Source organism: Chelonoidis abingdonii, chromosome 3 (assembly GCF_003597395.2).
Source record: "Chelonoidis abingdonii isolate Lonesome George chromosome 3, CheloAbing_2.0, whole genome shotgun sequence".
Classification (NCBI taxonomy): domain Eukaryota; kingdom Metazoa; phylum Chordata; order Testudines; family Testudinidae; genus Chelonoidis; species Chelonoidis abingdonii.
In genome coordinates this window covers 80,183,428-80,200,705 of record NC_133771.1, presented here as the reverse complement: position 1 = coordinate 80,200,705, position 17,278 = coordinate 80,183,428, and the positions used below count along the sequence as shown (strand labels likewise).

The window sequence follows — 17,278 nt, the reverse complement described above, 5'->3', positions numbered from 1 at the left end:
CTGGCCAGTGCATCCGAGTTCAGAGTGCTGTCCAGAGCAGTCACAGTGGTGCACTGTGGGATACTGCCCGGAGGCCAATACTGTCGATTTGCGGGCACACTAACTCTAATCTGACATGGCAATACCGATTTCAGCGCTACTCCTCTCGTCAGGAAGGAGTACAGAAGTCAGTTTAAAGAGCCCTTTATATTGATATAAAGGGCCTCGTTGTGTGGACAGGTGCAGGGTTAAATCGGTTTAATGCTGCTAAATTCGGTTTAAATGCGTAGTGTAGACGAGACCTTAGGGACCTATTGTTCCCTAACTTTCATGATACTTTTCACATGAGAACTGTAAAAATCAACTGACTTGTATACCTTTCCTGAATGTGATATTACCTGGATAAGGAATACAATATTAGAAATAATGTATATATGGCCTATTAAATCTACATAGCATATTGCAAACGTGTTTCTTGCCCCAATGAGTTTCCAATCTAAGAACCTGTTTTTGTGAACCCTTACTCATATGCATAAGTGAGGACTTCTCACCTGAGTAAGAGCAGCAAAGAATCCTGTGGCACCTTATACTAACAGACATTTTGGAGCATGAGCTTTTGTGGGTGAATACCCACTTGGTCGGATGTATTCACCCACCAAAGCTCATGCTCCAAAACGTCTGTTAGTCTATAAGGTGCCACAGGATTCTTTGCTGCCTTTACAGATCCAGACTAACATGTCTACCCCTCTGATACTTGTCACCTGAGCAAGAGTTTCTAGACCAGAGGCAGTGCCAGCCCATTGGGGACCATAAGCAGGACTATTTGAGGGGGTGGTCTCACCACACACAACACATACTAAAAAAGCAAAAAGGGAATTCCTTGAGTTACTCTGGGCCCTAAGCAATTGCTTAGTCTGGTTATACCTAGCACCGGCAGTCTTGTAGGCTGGGGCTGTAAAAGCATCCAGAGATAAGATGAGAACTTGCAATTCCTTTTGACTTTGTCCTCAGCACCTCTCAGGAACAGGCTCTAAATAAGGCACAACAAACACACACAGAACAAGACACGATGGTCAGTAGTGTTAGATAAGGAAGATTATTGATATATAGCTAATGAGGTCACACAAAAGGCAGTAAAGGGGGAATGGGATTAAGGGTCAACATCATCAGAAAAACTGAAGGAATTTTTCCAGAGGAACAAGATTCTCGTAGGCTTACCTCAGAATTTACATTATTTGGCTGTTTTAGCTTATCACTGCAATTTCCTTTAATACAGAGTCCCCTTTCTCCTGCTGCTACTAGCCCATATCTACTTTATCCAAACACATTCAAACTTTAAAAAATAAAAACTGAAAAGGTTATATAAATAAATTAACCACTTCTTAAATGACCCAGTGTTCATTTAGGAATCTTTACTTTTCAGTTTACAGGCTTGTGTACTTAATTTAACAATTGTGCTGTTTGAAGCAACAGATTCAGTATAACATGGCTCTCATCTGCTTCTTATTCTAGAATATATGAAGAAAATGGCCAACCTGTTTCTGAAGTAAAGATCATAAAATTTACCTATAATACAGAGTCACTGAGAAGCAGTTCCAGCAAAAGTTTTTTTTGTGATTACTTTCAGAGTACGTTACAATTTTTTTTTTGGAAAGCAAGAAGGTAATTGATCAAACCATTCCTAAATGAGGGATACATAAAAATGACATTCTTGAAATTTTATTCAGTGTCTTGTGTTTTTGGTTCTATCTGGAGACTAGCTGAAAAACAGCTTTATTGTAAAACTTCGAATTATACATACATATGAGTGATAATAATACAATTTTGGAGTGTGGGCTAATTAATAGAAAATCAATTAAAAAAATGGGCTTATAATTTGGTAGAGTTGATGCTTCATAAAGTAAGTGTGACCTACTGTTCAGTTTAGATCTTTGAGGGACAGGGAGAAATGGGAGCTCAGTGGCACACTTCTAAGTTCTGTTGAGCAGGGTAAGGCAGGGGAAACTGAAGACGCATAGAAAACACAGAGCTTCAAAGCACAGCAAGATAAGAAGCAGGATGAAATAGAGTCTCTATGAACTCATGACATCCAGAAAGCAGCGTGAGCTCAAGGGGAACAAGGGACGTTGCACAGTTCCTAAATCCTTTACATATACATATATACATATGCAATGAGTCATGTATTATTGAATATTCCAAAAATAACCTTAACTGTGTCCCTATATAGCTGTTTACTATCCCTCTAACAAGAAGAGCATTATATGATAATGTAACCACAACTTTAGAACATTTTTGTATTATTGACTACAAAAGTGGAATACTTTCTGCAGATGTATGTACTTCATTCTTTCCTCTATGATAAATAAGCCTCATTTATGGCAATACTGGCCAGGTTTGATGAGAGACTTACTGAGGCCAGTGACTTGTATGCACAGAATAGATTGGATGAAGGTAGACATATGGTATCTGTAGTGAGAGCTCTGATTCATAAGGGAAGGGTGACATGCAAATGTGTAATGGAATTTCCAGTCTAGTTAAGTAGGATATATGAGGTAGTTTGGTTTTTCTGAGTTATACGCTATTTATGACAGGAACCATGTTTCTTGTGTGTTTGTACAAGAGCCTAGCATAAGGCCCCAGTCCTGATTAGGTCCTTGGATTCTATCACAATACAAAAGAAGAAAAAAATTAACCATACTGGATTCAGGGGATATAAGAGCTTGCCCCTGGGCTGCGCATGGAGAGTACAATGTAATCAAGTCTATGATATATATAACGAGGGTAATAAGCAAGATGTTGGTGTTTCTAAAAATGAGGGGGTAAACTAAAGGATGGACTGTGGATGGGTGTATGGATTGTGTATAATAGTTTGTAGCCTGTATTGAAAATATGAATTAGGATGAATGAGGGGTAAGAATTTCAGGTCTATAGGATGAGGCTGGGTGGGAAATACAGGGACAGAGTTAAATTTGGGTTTGGAATAAGCAATATAATTTTCTTCATACCTAATTTTTTAAGAGATTGTATGAATTGTGATTGTATTTTAATGTACCTATCTATCCCTAGATGCTCATTCTTTTTCTTGTACATTTTTATTATTTTTAAAACTGTACAATTTCTTTGCCTTTTTAGGGGTGGTGCAATCCCTACTAAAACATGCATCAGTAGTCACAATAAAAGGAAAATCTGTTATTTGACAGATTAAACTAATTTTACATTCAAATGTAAAAAAATTGTATGTTATATAAATTAAAAAGTGATCATGTCAATATTTTTAGCATGCACTGTGCTCTAGAAACAGAACAGCTCATAGGAGGATAGCAAATATGCCTGCTTTACCAACTCCAAGTGATGACATTTTATTTGTGGTTTAGTCACATCATACTGTTGATAAGTAAATTATTCCATTTTCAGAACATACTTTTCTGTGTTGATCATTAACTTGTTATGAAGTTACATGATAAAAAATGAAGAGCTAGCCGTGTCCATCAAATGGCTGTGGATCACTGATCCACACATACTTTTCTGTGTTGATCATTAGCTTGTTATGAAGTTACATGATAAAAAATGAAGAGCTAGCTGTGTCCATCAAACGGTTGTGGATTACTGATTTTGAGGCTCATTCTGTGCATACTTTAAACCTACAAATTTTATAGTATGATAGTTAGATATAGGCTCCAAGGGAACATATACAAATTAGGGATTTCTAGTGATTGGTAGCCAGAGTTACAGGGATGTGTAGACTAGAGTCAGCATAGCAAGCTCTATGATTAGGGCCCTACCAAATTCAGAGCCATGAAAAACGCATCACGGACCGTGAAATCTGGTCTCCCCCAGTGAAATCTGGTCTTTTGTGTGTTTTTACCATATACTTTGCAGATTTCATGGGGGAGACCAATGTTTCTCAAATTGGGGATTCTGACTCAAAAGGAAGTTGTGGGGGGGGGCACAAGGTTATTTTGGGGTGGGGGTCATGGTATTGCCACCCTTGTCCAGCTCTGAAGGCAGCACCCCACCTGCAGCAGTGCAGAAGTAAGGGAGGCAATACCATACAATGCCACCCTTACTTCTGCTTTGCTGCCTGCAGAGCTGGGCATCCAGAGAGTGGCAGCTGCTGACTGAAGGCCTAGCTCTGCAGGCAACAGCACAGAAGTAAGGGTGGCAATACCATACCATGCCATTCTTACTTCTGCGCTGCTCCTGGTGGTGGCTCTGCCTTCAGAGCTGGGTTCCCGGCCAGCAGCTGCCATTCTCCAGCTGCCCAGTTCTGAAGGCAGTGCTAGCAGCAGCTCAGAAGTAAGAGTAAGAGTACCACAACGCCCCCCTGCAATAATCTTCTTACCGCTCCCCAATCCTTTTTGGGTCAAGACCCCTAAAATTACAACACCGAAATTTCAGATTTAAATAGCTAAAATCATGTAATTTATGATTTTTTAAATCCTATGACTGTGAAATTGACCAATATGGACTGTGAATTTGGTAGGGCCCTATCTATGACAATCTCCAGCTAGTGATCTGGATGCATTGGCAATGTGACAAAGTGACTCACCAGATGATGTGCCACCTTGCAGCTAAACGTGGCTGTAACGCTGTATGAAATGTGAGAGACACTTAATGATATTGTTAATACCAATATTATAAATGCAAGGAATCTGACCAGATACGGCATGTAAGGTACCTGTGAAAATGTTATGATTTGCCAAGTATGATAATCTTGTTTATATGTTTGTATTACCTTTGTATTGTGAGTTATATATATATATAACATATATATTTGTATTTCAAAACTTGCACTGTGCATCTGGGTGACACCCCCAGACAGATTGGCATCAGCACTAGCTAGCCTGTTTGATGACCCATCCAGGGTCATGAGTTGTACAATGAATCCATGGAAAGGATCAAGGGGATACACATATTGAGTCAGGAAGACATGCCGGGGTTTACCTGTGTACTGAGACCTCCAAGACTTTTCCATGCCATGTGCTGTGAAGCTTGCATTTGGGACACAGGAAGTACAAGTCACGTGGCAAAAGGAATATTAAGGGCAGCTGGATCATCTCCATTTTGTCTTTATTCTTGCTTCTTATCTCTGGAGTAATTTTCTACAAACGAAGCTCTGAATAAAAGGACTGAATGACCCATCCCTGAGGGAACTTCAAGCCAGCAACTCACCATCTCTGCTAAGAACCTGATATATGGACTTCTGTATGTATCAGATTGCTGTACCATTTAACCACTCTACTCTCTTCTTCTTTTTTCTTTATAATAATCCTTTAGTTTTAGACACTAAAGGATTGTCTGGCACCGTGGTATTTTGGGTAAGACCCAAACTAATATTGACCTGGTAATGTCAATCTTTGGGGTCAGAAGAACATTGTGTATAGTGAACAGAGTTTTTAAATAACTTCTCACTGTACTGGATTTAGGTGCTGACTGGGAGCCAGAGAACTGGAATGCAATAAAGGGGGCTGTGCGATTTCTTTTTTTAGCTTCTTGATAACCAGTGTGGGGGATCAGAAGCAGAGTTTGTGACTGGTTGGTGGGTTTAACTTCAGCAGTAACCACCAGTTTTGGGAATATCTGCTCCCCCTTTAGCAGCCCTGACCTTGGCATTTTCAGTGAGGGCTGCCCCAGGCATACCAGGTCTCAGTTGTCTCACAGCATTTTTTCTCTCTGAACTCTGGCCATTTAGGTCCATTGGTGGCCAAATCACCTTGTGACTCAGCCCTCCAGCCAGTCACATTTAGTCTCATTTTGGGGTAAGCCAGAGTTTTAACTCAATCGTCCCAGGACCTTACCTCAGGTCAGCAGCCTAGGCCCATACCCAGTAGGCCTTCCAACCATTTTTGTCCAGGGTGTTCAAGCTGGTCTGAACAGTGGGGCTGTAGAAGAACCTAGTCAATCACTCCCTCTGCCCTGGGTTCCAGCCCAGAGACCCTCATAGCAAGCAGTTAAGACCTATCTTTCCAGACATCTTGCTTCTTTCCCAGGAGGGCTCATCTCCTCAGCAGGGGTCTGCTCTGAGGTTAAGGCCCTGGTCCCAGTTCCCCATATAGCAATGAAAAACAAAATTAACAAAAATAAAAAGCAGCACCAGCCCTTCTGTCCTAGCAGGATTCTTCAGTTATCTGTCCTCCTGCTCTGTGCTCACAAGCAACTAGGCAGTCTGCTGTGCTCCTCTCTGGGAACTGAGAATGAGAAGTCTGCCCACCTCCCTAGGGCCCTCTGAGTTGGAGCTCCTTTTAAGGCTCTTCCTCCAACCCCACGTGTGGTGGGATTGAGGCAACCTGACCCCAAAGCTGTTTCATAGATTCATAGATTCTAGGACTGGAAGGGTCCTCGAGAGGTCATCAAGTCCAGTCCCCTGCCCTCATGGCAGGACCAAATACTGTCTAGACCATTTATCTAACCTACTCTTAAATATCTCCAGAGATGGAGATTCCAGAACCTCCCTAGGGAATTTATTCCAGTGTTTAACCACCCTGACAGGAAGTTTTTCTTAATGTCCAACCTAAATCTCCCTTGCTGCAGTTTAAGCCCATTGCTTCTTGTTCTATCCTTAGAGGCTAAGGTGAACAAGTTCTTTAACCTCTTGGTTGCTGGCACTGCTTTTTATACTTCAAGACTGTCGATCCGTGTTTAGTGACCATGTTGATGGCACTGGTCTTGCTGAAGCACTTGCCAGAGAGAACCACATGAAGATTGCCATTTCCTTCCCCATAATAAAAAGAAAAGGGACAAAATAATCCACACAATTAGCTGGGGCCAGTTGGGGAGCAGATGCTCACAACTTGAAGACAATCACCTTGGCCTTTGTCTTCTCAGTGTGCTAGTATGGGCAGGTAGCATACATATGAAACTTGTTATCATGCAATTGAACACGTGCTAAAGTCAACTCTGACAATCTGCCTGTCCTCACAAGTATTTCATCACCATTCCTTTAGAGATGCATGATAGAAAGAATATAACTGAATGATAATGAACCCAAACTTGCCCATCTATGAAGATCTCCAATCCGAGCCCCCTGCCCTCGCCCAGCCCGAAGATGCCTCCTTAAATCCAGGAACCCCTTCTGCTTAGTGGCCAAAACTCTCAAAACCTTAGGCCTGTAACCAAAAGACAAAAGCGGTGGAGGCTGTGAGAAAGTAGTGAGCTCAAGAATCAAGACCAGATCACAGATCCTGAAGATCAAGCACCAGGCCTCACCATGCCACTTAAAATATGGATCATGGTGAACTGCATAAAAACATCACACAGGCATTACAATTATCTGGCTACACAAATGGAAAACGAAGGACAGTCCAATATGTGAATGTGGAGAAAGCATCCAATTCATGGAACATCTACTGAACCACTGACTTCTAAGATCTTTCTTTGGAGGGATGGTCTTGGTTCATTTCATGTCAGTGGAAGCCACAGGGTTGATGACAAATGTGGACATAATCCTTTAATGTTGCTTTTCAAGAAGAATCCCTCTTGTCTAGTTCGTATAGCCCGTCACAAGCCCCTTGTGCTGATGGTAGTCCTTTAGTGGTGTGCTTGGACTGTCTTTCTATATCTCTCATGTCTATACGAGCATATACATATAATACATCTGCATTTCAAGAACACAGTTAACTGTTATAACAAAATAGACAAACGATGCATCTTGTCCACTATCCTCTGTCTGACAGGGGCAATACTAAATGCTTCAGAGGATGGTAAAACCGAAGACAGATGTAACTAGTTTAACTCTGAGTGTTAATATTTATGCAGCTAGGTCATAGATGGGCAAACTACGGCCCGTGGGCCACATCCAGCCAGCAGGACCCTCCTGCCCGGCCCCTGAGTTCCTGGCCCAGGAGGCTAGCCTCCAGCCCCTCCAGCACAGTTCATCCTCAGCTCACTCCACTGCTATCACAATACTCTGTGCGGCGGGGCTGTGAGCTCATGGGATAGTGCAGCTGCAGATCCCGGCCTGACCCGGTGCTCTGTGCTGCGTGGTGATGTGGCTGGCTCCAGGCAGGTAGTGTGGCTGTAGTGCCATCAGCCACCAGTGCTCCGGGCAGCATGGTAAGGGGGCAGGTAGCAGGGGGTTGGACAGAAGACAGGGGAGTTCAGGGTGGTGGTCAAGAGGTGAGGGTGTGGATAGGGGTTGGGGTTGTCAGAAAGCGTGTAATGGGGGGGGGGTTTGAATGGGGGAAGGAGTCCCGAAGGGGCAGTCAGGAAGAGGAGGAGGGGTTGGGTGACGGGTGGCGGGGGGCAGTCAGTGGAGGGGTCTGGGGTACTGGTCAGGGAGACATGGAAGTAGGGGGAGCTGGATGCCAACAGAAGTTCTGGGGAAACGGGGGGGGGTGCATGGGGCAGAGAGTCCGTGGGGCAGGAAGCGGCTCCAGGCACAGTGCTCAGCGTGTCCTGGGCGGCAACGCGGGGGGCCTCTGCCTGTCGCACTTAGAGTGCAGGCAGGGCTGCCTTCTGCGGCTTGCCTGCAGAGGGTCCACTGGTCCCGCGGCTTCGGTGGACCAGCTGCGGCAGCCCAGAGCCCTTTAAATCCGGCCCCAGCCCGGCTGCCAGATCCGTGGGTGGGATTTAAGGGGCTCCGGGCTGCCCGCTGTGGCGGGGAGCCCAGAACCCTTTAAATCCCCTCCACGGAAGCCAGTGCGGTCCGGCACGGCGTACTGGCGCTTGCTGGTAAACTGTACCGGACCGTACAGGCTTACTTTCACCTCCTCCCGTACCCTACCTACAGGGGTAGGGTACAGGTGTGGGAGTGGGGACTGTGGATAGTGGGAGTAGGGTACAAGTGTGGCAGTGGGACAGAGAATAGTGGGGGGTCGTGTACAGGTGTGGCAGTGGGGACAGGGATAGCGGGGTAGGGGACAGGTGTGGCAGTGGGGACAGGGAATAACAGGGGGTAGGGGACAGGTGTGGCAGCGGGGACAGGGAATAACAGGGGGTAGGGGACAGGTGTGGCAGCGGGGACAGGGAATAACAGGGGGTAGGGGACAGGTGTGGCAGTGGGGACAGGGAATAATGGGATAGGGGACAGGTGTGGCAGTGGGGACAGGGTTAGCGGGATAGGGAACAGGTGTGGCGGTGGGGACAGGGATAGCGGGGTAGGGCACAGCAGGGCAGTGCGCTTTGGAGAACGCTGCACGGAGCAGGGAGGTCTCTATCTGCGAGCCGGGATCAGCAAGCAGGGTGCTGCGCGTGGGGAAGTGTCAATACGGTATTAACGTAAGAGTGCGGAGGGCCGGGCCGCGGGCGTGGCGTTCCGGCGGATCTACCCATTGCTCTCCCTCAGCTGCCCCCTCCCGCTCTCCCTCGCTTTACGGCAGTGGCGCACGTTTAGCGCTGTGCTCTTCGCGGCAGCCGGAAGGCAGGTGAGCGGTTGGGATGCCGTGGGAGGGGGCGGCAGGCAGTGCCTATGTCCCGCTATGGGTCTCCTGAGCCCGGAGCGGGGACGCGCTGGGGCCGGGTGTCCTGTCCTCCCGGGGTTGGGGGCTTTGTTCTCCTGCCCACGGGGCGGCGGGGGACGCGGCTTTTCTCGGAGCCCGCCCGGCCCGCAGCCCTGTGGCCACCTGGCTGGTGGAGCGCGCTCGCTCCGCAGGGCTGAGTATAACCGGCGCCCCTCCCCGTGCCTCAGTTTCCCTAACTGCAGTGGAGCTCGCTCGCTTTCTCCCCCTCCCCCACCGCCCTGGGCAGCAGGGATGAGCTCGCCCGGCCGGTGCGCAGGGTCTGGGGCGCTCTGTAGTGACGCTCCCCGGAGCTTGGGGGCAGCGGCTCGCTCCGTGGAGCCGGAAGCGGAGCCCGGCCGTAGTTGTCCCAGTGTGTCTGTGTGGGGGCCTCTGGGCCCCTCCCGGTCGCTCCGTGCCCAGCCCCGGCACTGGGCTGTCAGTTTCATGCAGCCTGTGCTGGGGCCTTCGCTCTGTGTGTAGTCACCGGTGTCTCGACTGGCTGCTTTCTGTGAGCCTTTAGTGCCCCTGGCTTTCAGATTGCTTCCCCCACCGGCATATTTGTGAGGGTAGGATGTATTATAGGGACACTGTCAACGGAAAATCATTTGAGAACAATGTCCTTATTAAATTGCTAGCAAGTATGGATTATTAGACATTTTAAAAATCCAGTTTAGAGCTCTTACTGTTCGAGTTTCCTTTCTCTTGGCCATGATAAATCAATTAAGTCAGTTTCACTTTCGAAACTGTTGGATGAACACTTTGGCGGTCTTAGTGTTCTCATGTTTGGATTTCAGACACTACTGAGGAATATGCAGTTGGACCTTAAAACAAAATAAAGATTAAAAAAACTTGGGCAGGTTTTACAAAAGTTTATAAATAAAATTTGGGTTTTATGCCAAATGTAAATTTGTTTGCAATGGTGCTGAAGTCCTGTTGGTCCCAGGATATGAAAAAGAGAAAGTGAGTTTGATGTTTATGAAGGGGACAGATTTACTCGGAGCTCTTCTTCAGGTGTGGGAAAGGTATTTGGCTCTGACGCTGAACACAAGGTGGAACGGATTTTTAAGCATAAAGAGTTAACATACGTTGCAATAGACTGTTTAAGACCAATGGGCAGTTAACACTTACGTAGTTGTAGGACAAAGGGCAGTTAGTGGGTTATAGATTATTGTAATGAGACATAAAACCAGTGTCTATTGAGCAGCAACCTTTCAGAAGTGCTGTGCTGAGTCTTCATTTATTCAGTCTAATTTAAGCTTTTGCATGCGGGCAGTACATTTTCATGTTTTTAGAAGGTCTTTCTCTATAAGTCTATATTATATAAATAAACTATTGTTGTATTTAAAGTAAATAAGGTTTTTTAAATATCTAAGAAGCTTCATTTAAAATAAAATTAAAATGCTGATCTTATCAGTTTAGTGTGATCCTTTTCCTTGCTGAGTTTTCCAATGTGCGCCACAGCAGGGAGTGGCTGAGGCCCGGAGCAGAGCCCTGGGCTGGCTGCTGGTACCCCAGGCCAGCAGTGGGCTGAGTGGGACTGGAAGTCTGGACACCGGCTGGCAGGGGGGCTAGTACCCCAGACCGGCAGCGGGCTGAGCCTCTCAGCCTGCCACTGGCCCCGCTCAGTCCACTGCTCGTCCAGCAGGGGTAAAAGTAACTTAAATTTCTTACAGGTACTGTCATATTACAATCCCCCTCAGGAGGGAGGAGCTCAGGTGCTGGAATGTGTGTGGGGAAGCACTCAGAGCAAGGTGTTGAGGTGTGGGGAGAATGGGGTGGGGCTGTGGATGGTGCAGGAGTCAGGGCTGGGAACATGGGGGTTGTAGGAGTCAGGGTTGAGTGTCGTGAGGGGTTCAGGGCAGGAGGTTGGGGCTGTAGGGGGAAGTCCAGGGGGGATGGCGACTTGAGACTGGCATGGGACAGTCCCTGTTGCGGCTGGGTTACCTGGATGGTGGATGGGTCCCTGCCCCATGCTATTCCTGTTTCTGCGAAGGGAGCTGTGGGCCAGCTGTGTGGGGGCACTGAATCTACAGGCAAATGAGGGTCGTGGCAGAAGACTAGCTGGCTCCAGGCACCAGCCTAGCAAGCAGGTGCTTGGAGCGGCCAACGGAGGAGGGGGGCACGTCCGGTTCTTTGGCGGCGGGTCCCTCACTGAGGGAAGGACCAGCCACCGAAGACTGAAGTGATGGCGGTAGAGCTGCCGCAGATGGTGATTGTGGCTTTTTCTCTTTTTTTTTTTTTTTTTTGCTGCTGCTCTGGGTGGCAAAAACATTGGGACCAGCCCTGCAGCAGACCGTCTGACCTGCCACTCCCTTCCCTCAGGGGCTGAGGGATGACACATGTCTGCAGTGCTCTGGTGTCCAGCCACAGTGGTGAGAGAGGGGCAGCAGGACAGGCTGGGACGCGGACACCTCCACTGCGCCTCCTGCCAGCCCCTTTCACTTGCCTGACTGCCTGCTGCTTTGGCCGCCAGCGCCAGCCTGCAGGAGAGTTCCGGCAGCCAGCAGCACCCCAGCTGGGAGTGCGCTGTGCCCCAGCATTGGCCGGCTCTGGGTTCCAGCTGGGTATTGGTTCTGTCTGCTGGCCCCTTGCCAGCCGGGGTCTCAGCTGCCGGCCTGTTCAGCCCACTGCCAGCCGCGTGCCATAGGTTGCTGACCCCTGCTATTGAGTCTGTGATGTTTGGTGTCCAGCAAAATTTTTTGAAGGTGCTGTGCAAGTTTCTTTTGAACTGAGAGGTCCAACATGGAGCGATCATTCTAGTAAAAGTTTTCATCTACAGGTGATGTGGTGTATTTTGCCTTGTATCATTGTTCTGTGTGAATTTGTTTAAGAATGTATTGTTTGGTTTCACCCACATAGTTGTTGTTGGGCACTTGCTGCACTGGATGAGGTATACCACATGTTGTGATAGGCGTGTACAGGACACTTGAAAGATATGTTGGGGGAGATGTTGATCATTGCACCAGTGGAGATATGTGCAGGTTTTGCATCTATTTTGGCAGGATCTTGGGCTGCTTTGAATTGATGTATCCTGTAGTCTTTCAGGACTCATTGATCCTACATGTGATTATCACAATATGTGGCCAAAGTTAAAACTTCTGGAGTTGGGCCATTTAAGTTGAGCTATTAATGTATACATATGTATTACCTTTTGGATATAAGGGTTCTTAAACTTGTTACCATTGCTTAAGAAGATAAAATAAAATACATTAAGTTTAATATGTAGGGCTTTTAGCAGGTGTTCTTAATTGCTTTGTATGGAATAGAAGTGTTTGTTGTTCCTAGCAGACAAATTAACTTAAATTGTAGTGAAATATCACTTCTCTTAAAGCACTATTAGATACTCTCTTCCCCGTAACATGGACTTTAACTGTAGAGAATATAAGACAACTAAAAATGTTAGGAGACCAAACTAAACAGTTTTCAGGAGGAGATGGAGGGACTTCTGGGAGACATTAAAGCAGGGTACAGTAGAACTTCGAAGATACGAACACCAGAGTTATGGACTTACTGGTCAACTGGCCACCCTGTGGAACCAGAAGTAATCAAGCAGCTGTGGAGACTGAAAAAGCAAAATAAAACAGCAAATACTGTACTGCATTGGGGCTTTAGTCCTGGGGTTCAGGGCTTCAGCCGTAGGGGGTTGGTGCTGCAGCCATGGGGTTGGAGGGAAGGATTGGGGCTTCTGACCCTCAGGAGCAGTGGGGATCAAGGCTTTAGACTGGGGCAAGCGCTAGGACTCAGGGCTTCAGCCCCATGTCTCTGTTCCCAGCTTGAGCCTTGGTGCACCCTCCCCTGGCTGAAACCGGGAGTGGAGCCATGGGGAGCCCTGAGTCCTGGCCCACACTGTGGGGCGGAAGCCAGTAATGGAGCCGTGGGGCTGAAGTCCTGAGCCTCAGCGCTCCTTGCAAGGCTGAAACTGTCGAATATTGTCAACTGTACATCATGTTCTAGTAATAATATTAAATATCATGGAATTATCTTTCAAGGCGAACAACAAATGATTTCTGTTTTAAAATATCTCTGACTTAAGTGCTGAAAAGAGGAGTGGACTTTTTCCACAACCGATATTGTAGAGGTAATGGGAAACTACATGCAGGGCAACTCTGAAGATCTTGTCAGCAGTCTCAAAACAATCACCATTTATGTCAGCCTCATAAATTTTAAGGAGTTATTCTTGGAATATAGATGCCAGATTCTATTGTGCATTGAACCCCTTTCTAATTTGCGTTAAGTGCTGTGATTCCTTAAGGCCCATTGTTACATCATAAATTGCTGCCAGATAAGTGTTTTTTATGAGCAGGTGAACATTTTAAATAGTACATTTATTGATATTTAATTAAATTCCATGCAGTTAGTAAAACGTGAATTAGCTAAAGGAATGACAAAGAATAAAGAGCACTTATAAACAGAAATAGAAAAATCCACTTGCACAGGACAAATAGGAGACTTTCCCTGGATGAGTGCCAACAACTGCAGATTTTAAGTTTTCATTAAAAAAAAAAAAAAAATCCTTTTAGCCTTTTGAAGTTAAACTTGTCTGTTTTTCCGATGCATTTATATTTCTGAAATCTTGTTAAAATAAGAGCCACTTCTTTTGTTCATCATACGGTATCATCTGCTGAATACTTGCGGTGTAAACTTGCATAAGATAAATATTATTTCAGAGAAATGTTAACTTTATTGTTGATGCTATGCATTGTGCAGAGAGAAGTGCTGAGTAACATTATATTTTGACTTCAGTACATGTGTTCTTATTTAAAGAACACATTGGTTGATTACCATATCAGATTGCTGAGAACAACTTATTTTATTTCATCAGTTGGGACTACGTTTACCAAGCAATGTGCCCCAAATGTATGGATGTGTAGAAAGTTTCTGAAGTAGTAGTGACATATTGCTAGAGAAATACTGAACACAATTTAATGTAAAAACAACGAGGAGTCTTTGTGGCACCTTAGAGACTAAAAAATTCATGTGTAGCAATACAATATGAAAAAAATGTTAGAACTAACACACCATGAAAAATCCTAAAAATATAACCACTTCTCGTTTGGCGGATTGCCAGAAATAGTACCAGAAAGAATATAGTAACTGGACATTGGAGTTAATATCACTGAATAGCAGAGTATTAACTGATAAATGCACTTATTAATAAGCTTTTTTGGCTAGTAAGCGCCATAGAACTAAAGTTTAAATGACATGCATCAAGATGCGTTTTAGATTTTGGAACGCCTACAGTCTATTTCATATAACACAACAAAAATACACGGTATTCAAATGTTAAGAAAATCTTAAATTGCAGTTGTAATATTGAGGGACTACTGTTCTTTTGAGTACCATTAAATACTTGATTAATTGTACTTCCTAATATAACTTGAGTCGAAAATTGAACTATTTAAAGAAAATTGCTGGCAAACTTCATTAAGCCAAATAACAGCATACAGATTCTCCTGGTAAATTGCTTTTGGTAGCAATATTTGAGCTTTCTGTTAAACACTTTTTAACTATCATGTTTTTAGTGAACACGGAAGTGGTCTTTTAAGTCAGGGTAAAGGGGAAAAAAAACCCAAACCCTCCACTCCAGATATGTATCTTATTACAAAGCAATTTAAGATAACACCTATTAATGGACCGTGCAAGCTGGTTTGAAATGATCTATTTGCATAGTCTGATCAGTCCTTTTTGAACTGGTATCTGTCAATTTGATTCAGGGCCGGTGCACGGATATTATTCGCCCTAGGCGAAATTTCCACCTTGCACCCTCGCTCCCTTTTCCTTTCCCTCCCATCAGAGCATTGCTTATTATAAACTTTCGACAATGAATACTGTAATGTAAAAATAAATAAATAATTTTTTTTTTTTTTGGTCACCACTTTTGGAGCCCCGAAATCTTTGCACCTTAGGCGGCTGCGTAGTTCGCCTAGTGGTTACACTGGCCCTGATTTGATTCAGCAATTTATTCGAGTCTTGCAGACCAAACCTCCACATAGCAACAGGCTACTGGAGCCACCCAGTCTGGTTGCCTTTCTGCTAGCCCCTGGCATAATGTTTCATGTTCTGTAGTGCAGTGTGTGTAACCTGCAATTCTGTCTTTTAGAGTAGATATTCCCTCTTGGTTTTCATAGGTATAATGCCTTCTAAGGAAGGATGATCTGGTGGTTGGGGTGTTAGCTGGGGGTGTGGGAGACCCAGGTTCAATTTCCTGCTCTTCCACAGACTTCCTGTGTGACCTTGTGCAAGTGACTTGGGCCTGGTTTAAGCTATGAAGTTTAGCTGGCATACTGTGTTAGCTAAGAGTGTGGAGAAAATTGCACCCTTAGATGATGTAGCTCCGCTGTCAGAACCCCTATTGTAGATCCCTAATGTTGTTAAGGGAGGTGGTGTAGCTATGGCAGAGTAACTTCTGCTGGTTTATGTTGTGTCAACACTAGGGGGCTCTGCCAGCATAATTATATTGGCTAAAGCTCTGTAATGTAGACTAGTGGTTCTCCTCTTTTCCAGACTACTGTACTCCTTTCAGGAGTCTGATTTGTCTTGAGTTCCCCAAGTTTCACCTAAAAATGCAAAAGTGTCACTGCACACTATAAGTGAAAAATTGCTCACTTTCTCATTTGTACCATATAATTCTAAAAGAAATTGATTGGAATATAAATATTATACTTGCATTTCAGTGTGATACTTGAGGCTGTTTTTCACTGTGAGCTTTGTCTGAAACCTGAGTACCAGGCAGCTGGGCTGAAACGTGTAACTTAGCTTCATGAGACAACCTGTGACATGGGGCCAGAGCAGTTGCCACCCCCTAATGTCGGCCCTGCACTTTTGACTCCCCTAAACCTGTCCTAACCCCCTCCCTTTGGAGCTGCAACCCCCAGATTGAGAAACCCTGATCTAGATGAGTTGAATACCCCTGGAATACCTCTGAGTAACCCCAGGGGCACACGTACCTCTGGTTAAGAATCACTGGTGTAGACAAGCCTTTAATCTTTCTGTGCGTCCGTTCTGCAACTGTAACATGGGGATATTACTTCCCTGCCTCACTGGGGTGTTGTGAAGATAAAGATAAAGTGGTCTCATACTACCCTAATGGGGGTGAATAAGTACTGAAGATAGATATTTCCTTGTACTGTGGTGCACTCATAAAAATATTCCCCTGAAAATTATTATATCTTGTATGGAGAGTAGTTTTAAATTCTTGCTGGAAATTTTCTAATTTTGAAATAGGTATGTGTTGTTAAGGAATGAGCATACAGCAGCCAATGCAAAATATACTTTGACACATATAGAAATAGCCATTGTGCTAGCAAGTTGTACTTGCATTCCAAGGAGGCATCAATAACTGTCTAACATGCACTTGAAACATTTGACAAATGAAAATTGTTAATCTGACTCAGTAAGATCCCAAGAGCCATTTCTCTCTTAGTGTCTCAGCCATTCATAGTAAATCTAGACAGTCGTCTTTTCCTGGAATAGCTTTATTTCCTACATTTAGCAACTGTAATCAAAATATAGTGAAACCTTTTTTTATATGAGAAATTATACAGGTATCTTTAAAGTGTTCTCATGAGCATATTGCCAGTGATCCAGGCAAACTGCCCAGGAGGAGTCAGCAGCAGCTGGTAGATTTGTTTCCAGTTAGCACACATTGCAATGTTTATAAGAAAGCTGCACTTCCTTTCAGTACAAAGAAGAGTAAATCAGTGCTAATTTTAAATTGTCTTAAATATAATACAAAATAACGAAATAGGAAGTTGCCATTTTGCCAATCAGCTGGCATGTTATGTGATGAAGGTGCTGCTCAGCCTGTCAGTGCTATAAAACAAGAAGAGACAAGGGGACTCTAACTTTAGTCTTTTTATAAT

At 44.8% G+C, this 17,278-nt stretch overlaps 1 protein-coding gene across 2 annotated transcripts in view; it reads left to right on the top strand.

The window, feature by feature from the left end:
* The first annotated feature begins 9,274 nt into the window (after positions 1–9,274).
* ASCC3 (activating signal cointegrator 1 complex subunit 3) overlaps positions 9,275–17,278 on the top strand; it is a 544,393-nt gene continuing 536,389 nt past the window's right edge. For both annotated transcript variants that reach the window (XR_012655518.1, XM_075063855.1), the window contains exon 1: positions 9,275–9,341. The gene's annotated coding sequence lies outside the window, so the exon portion shown is untranslated. The remainder of the gene's footprint in view (positions 9,342–17,278) is intronic.